A 6,000-nucleotide genomic window follows, 5' to 3' on the forward strand; every position below is an offset into this window, starting at 1 on the left:
TTTCTGAAATAATATAGAAAAGTAAGCTGTAGTAATTACATGAGAAGAAATGTGTAACATTTTTTCTCCTTATGGCTGTATGGGTTTTATCTATTATAGAGAAGGCTTAAAAAGTGCTGGTTAAAAGAAACCTGAAAACTGTTCTTGACTTCCTAAGATAAGATGCTGTCTACAGTGAAAGACTGAAAACCAGTGAGTTATAACAATTCAATAAGTAGATATTTTGAACTCAGCAATTACATTTGGAAGAGTCCTTGCAATTAATGTACCTAAGAGCTAGACAGCCTCAATTTTTGCATCACCAGTGGAGGAAAACGCATGTGCTGGTTAAAGAAACTGCTCGACTGCAGTTACTGCGGAATACACACGGGGCTTAGAAGCCTTCCTCCTTCAGCATCAATACATTTAAACTGTTATTTTTTTTAATAAAAATCACAGTTCTTTTCACACATCTCATCTGTTCCTTCTATGAAAGCCGCTCCCTCCCCTCCCGAGGGCTGGTATTGCTGTACTTTCCAGCACCGAGCACAGACCTTTACCAGCTAAATTCTGAATTGCACTTGAGAACATTTCAGCTGCTACCAGCAACGAAAATGATGCAAAGCCAGGACTAAAGTTAAGACCAGCTGGTGCAGACGTCCTGTTCTGAAGTACAGACTGCTAAACTACGTCTGAAACAGGGTTAACAACACAAGACTATACAGACAGCTACATATATTTACACCCACCGACAATCTTGTCTTGAAAGATGGTTACGCTTCAGAAGACCAGATTCCCAGCATAATTCAATACACTGCAGCTTCCATAGAGACGGTTCTCAATGGAGACTGCCCAAAGACAAACCTCCTGGAAAATCTGGCCCAAATATTAAATATTTGTCTTCAGATGTGCAGGTACATCACATCGTGTCTTCATATGTACAATCATGGTTTGTCAGTTAAAAATAAAAAAAAAGAGGTTTCCATTCACCACATGCTCACAATTTGTATCATTAACCTTTAATGACAGTTAGAAGCTACAGGTTTATAAATATATATTTTTCATAACTGTGACAACCAGTGACTAGATGCAGTTTTGGTGGAAAATAGTCTGAAGTACTGTAAGGCTAGGTAAATTACAAGGCATTATTAGAAAACATTGATTTTGAACATTTGGTGACATTACATTATTTTTACAAACATTAGAAACAAACATTACTTGGTAAAATATAAATATTGTAGAAGAAACCACAACCAAAAGTAATTTCCTAGTTAAGTACATAGTTAAGGAAAACTTGGTGGGTTTTTTTAGACAATTCAAGGAAACAGTGATAAAAACTTGCATGTTACACTGTCCTCAACAGACAGCAGCTCCATTACAGAGAGAAATAATCTGTGTAACACTGTAAGGGAGTTCGGTTTGCTTAAACCACGCCAAGAACAGTAATTCTGTGGCACAGCAGTCGAGGTCCCTGCACCACCCCCTGGACTCCAGTCCAGATGCAGGCAGGTTTTGCACCCAGGCAATACTGATTTTATATCAACCTTTAAACCAAGCCAGTTACAGGACGTACACAAACGTTCGTTATACCACAGTTTAGAAACTGCACTTGGGAGTAATCCCAACCAATTATAGTTTCACTACTTTTGATCAGCTTTAAAAACATATACATATATTAGCTCTTTGAATTTAAAATTATCATACAATTTGGCTTATTTTTTAAATACAGAGATACAAAAACTTTAAAACTCACAACAGTAACACAACTTTTTGTCCTGGAAGGTGATAAAGAGTATAGTGTAACGCAGGAGACTTCATTACACAGTTTTATGAAATATTGTCTTGTTATTGTTATTCAAAGGAGTATGATTGTGATTTAGTGAAGTCAGGCTGGACAAAAAAGAGCCTAAATATAAAATACTATTTAAGACATTCAGTTTCCTTAGTGACATTTTTAACAGAACATTCTATACACAACACACCAGTTCAACAACTATACCAATCACATTAATCCTTAACAAAAAAACAAAAGAACTGAACACACGAAAAACCCACAAACAAAAGAAACCAACAACAAACAGGTGCACCATAATATTGCATAGAAAGAAATCCCTGGTATTAATACACTGCAAGGGAGACTACGTCTTTTTCCCTGCCTTACTAAATCGAAGCACATACGTTTTTAAAAAGCACATCTCACATTTGACATTTTTCTTAGCTATATTCTTTGGAATCACTAGTGCATGTGTTATTTCAAGAACGTTTTTAATATACAACAGCACGCAGAATAAAAAACTAAAATTGAAAGGAAAACAGCTTTCCAGCCACTTCCCCAAAAATGTAATGTAAAATAATCTATGTTGTATAAAAACAAAATCAGAACTTTCTCAACAACAGAAAGCTCAAACAAAAGCCAGGACAGCTAGATGAAGAAGATACAAGATGGGAAAATCCAGGGTCAAAAATCCTCTCTGGAAAATAAAAGTTGTATTTTAAAGTTGGATAAAGGAAGAGACCAACCGATAGCCAGTGTTGTATAGCTCAGTGTTCCCTCTGCTCAGGGCAGACCTGCGCTCAACCCCACACACGCATTTAAGGGGGTCCCTTGTTCTCCTATCGCTTCACCATCCCAGGGCAACCCTGAGCAAACCTTCCTATTGAAACAGGTACAGTTCCCTGAACAGATTTCATTTGGAAAAACGTCACCATCTTCCATTTAGAAGAAATACTGAACAGCTCTACATAAGGCTATTTCAAAAAAGAATTATTTCACAGCAAAAATGACTACACTTACTTCTAACCTTAAACAATTTATGCTCAAAAAACCTTAATTTCAGTGCTCAAAAATAACAGTAAAAGCTGAAAAGACCGTGTCTCCACAAATAGATTTCATAAAAAACTAGAACTTCTGGTTTCAGATAGAATATATATTTAGAATATCTGTGTAAGTGAATATATACAATAAATATATTTTGTTATATTAACTATAGTCACAGTTGGTGGTTTTTGCTTAAGTACAGAATTGCACAGGTGTACTAGGAAGACATCTTTCTGACTGTAATTTCACTGTAATAAGAGAAAATACTATCGAATTCTTCTGGCTGCTACAGATACAGGATCTCCGGCACAAGTGAGAATGTATCAAGAATTAGAACTGACTAATATATTTTTAGTATAAATTCATTTTTAATGACAAAGCCGTTATTGAACTTTTGGTAAGAGAGCTAAGGAACACGTGAGATTTCTTCCTAGGAAATGTTGAAAGGCACATAAAAATTTCTTTAACAATATATTAAAAAGCAGCTTCTGTGTATTTCTGTGGGTGACTTTACATTAAGATACAGAATTAGCAGATGTTTGCCTGTTGGTGCTGCGGAAAAACATATCATGTGTCTGTAAAGAGATCACGCTTACGCATGAACTGACATTTGTTCATTCAAGTGACACATTTTCCCCTCACACAGGCTGAAACAAAGAGCGTGCACCTATTCTGCTGTTTCCTGAGACACCCAGGCATGCACATCCACATCAAAAAGTTACTTGCAAATGGTAAAAGATGAAAAAAATAAATTACCTGAAATTATGTACATTTATTTAAAATGAGTACGACAGCTTCAGTTAATGATCGTACGCTAATAAATAGTAATATGTTTACCTAGCAGAAATTCCATCTACAGTCACTTAATAGTTCTGATTACTCTTAGGATTTCTAATTATTAGGGTAGATTTCAAAAATATTGCCATGAGAGGCATAGAATCACATGCAAAAAATCTACCCGTTGAAGCGTGAAGCAGCAAACATCAATGTATATGAGACATACAGTACAATTTGACTCACTGCATCATTATATTGCACATAAAATAACATGGCACATTTCATAAAGCTACAACTGTGCACAATAAATGACAGACACGTTTTTACGTCTGCAGAGACATAAGCAATGAACGATTCACTCTAAAATGAAGTACAGGACCTCAGGATTATTGCCTTGCCTAAACCATTCTAGTATCACTTGGAAAGGAAGGTGGCGTGGGTTCTATTCATGCAAATAAAAATACAAAGAGCTGATATTTTTTTCCAGGAAAAGGTTGGCTTAAAAATTCTCAAACATTTCACTTTGCCTGTGAAAGTTCATTTTGTGGAACTATATTCTTCAGAAATGGAATTTTTAAAAGTTGGTTTGCTCCTGCTCCCATTAAAACGATTGACGTCCCACCAACGTGAAAATTCTCCTCTCCACCACAGTTTTTCCTCCTCCAAGTCATCACTTGTATAAATATTATATAATCATTATTGGGGAATTTTATTTCATTTCTGTTTATCACAACGCTTCTAGCAAGCATCAGATTGAAATCTAAAGGATTGGAAACCGCACATGAACACGGCCAGAGGAAAAAGCACTCCCGACCACTGCAACTGAACATGTTCCTGCAAATATGAATAAATCTTGCTTGGAAATAAATTGATGTGGTAGAAGTGAAAATGTGTAACCGATGTAGCACAGCTTTGGCATATACCACTGATAAATTTCTATTAAAACACCTCGAAATTCTTCCACAGACTTGATCAATAGTGTTGCCTAGTCGAAGCTGACTGGGCACAACCTTACCTTGCCAGGCTTTAAAAAGCAGGTATTTATATAAACTTCTAGAAGACCATATATTTTACTGGACTTGCACATACATCATTGATAATCTGTGATCAAGTCTGTAAAGTTACTCACTAAATGTCATGGTCAGGACAGGCTTAACTGCTGAAAGCTCAGGAGTCTCTGCTTTGCAAACCATTCTTCTGGTACACTCCATCCTTAAAAGGTTTAATATTCAGATTTGTGTTTGACAAAGGGGGTCATAAATAAAAGAGCAATAATATCTATAAAGCCATAGCCCAATTCTGCCGACAAAATGTCAACCGAGAGCAACAGCAATTTCACCTAAGTCATGATAAAAAAATGGGTAATACAATAACTCGCTAGTGTATGCAATGCATGTACATCCAATTCAGGTATTCCAAATCTAAAAAGTTTAAGCCACAGTTGCTATAAGGAGGTTGGTTTTTTTTTTTTAATGATTAGAGACCTGCAGATGCTGCAGAAATCAGTGCCATTCACTGGAAAATAATTTTGAAATTCTAGAATTAGAGTTATTCACTATTTAAAACGGTTTTAGCACCGTTCGTGTTTCTAAAGCCATTAAAACACAAAAACTTGTTAAATCTTTATAAGCAAAATGCCTAGAAACTGTTTTTCCTCCAAGCATTTTCATCAATCTACGGGACAGTAGTTGGTTCACTATTTGGGTGGAAAAGGCCAAGCAAGTAATGATTTAGAAAGCTATAACACATAAATAAGTAGAGGTTTGGCTATAGTTCCACCAGATTGCAAAGTGCTTTCAAATGGAGACAAGTCCTTTTCCTTCTCTCCAGTATTAAGGCTCTTATAAAAACCATAACTTGAACTAAAAGACACTTGGGCTTTCTTTATTAAATATACCACTTAAAATGCTTTAACCATGAACATTTTAAGATGCTAGTTCTGCAGTTCTAGCTGTATAAATATGTACTAGCAAGATACAGGATTGCTTTATTACACAATCAGGGCCTTAATATTCTAAAATGTTAAATACTCAGGAGATGTTGACAGCATATTTCTTTTATATTCTCTTTCTATTAAAAACAAAGGGATTAGAAAACTTACTGGAAAATTAAAACCAAGTTACTAATACTACAGAAAGCCTACTCTTGATATTCTTTCTATTAAATCAGAAACAGTAGTCTAGAGAAATTTAATGAAATATTGTTTTCCTGCCAACTTTCCAGACCCTTTCTCCCCACCCCCAAATTTGTAACTAATTATTCTGACTCAACCAGACCCTTGGGAGGCAAAAGTGCTCTCAACTTCCACCAAAATCAAAAAGTTCTGTGAGAACTCAACATTGCTTAAACTGTTTGGGACACTTAACTCATTCAAGGGACACAAAACCACGGTTAAAAAAATCACATTTCTTTCCTAAACAATCCAC

The sequence above is a fragment of the Nesoenas mayeri genome, assembly GCF_963082525.1.
Source record: "Nesoenas mayeri genome assembly, chromosome: 12".
Classification (NCBI taxonomy): domain Eukaryota; kingdom Metazoa; phylum Chordata; class Aves; order Columbiformes; family Columbidae; genus Nesoenas; species Nesoenas mayeri.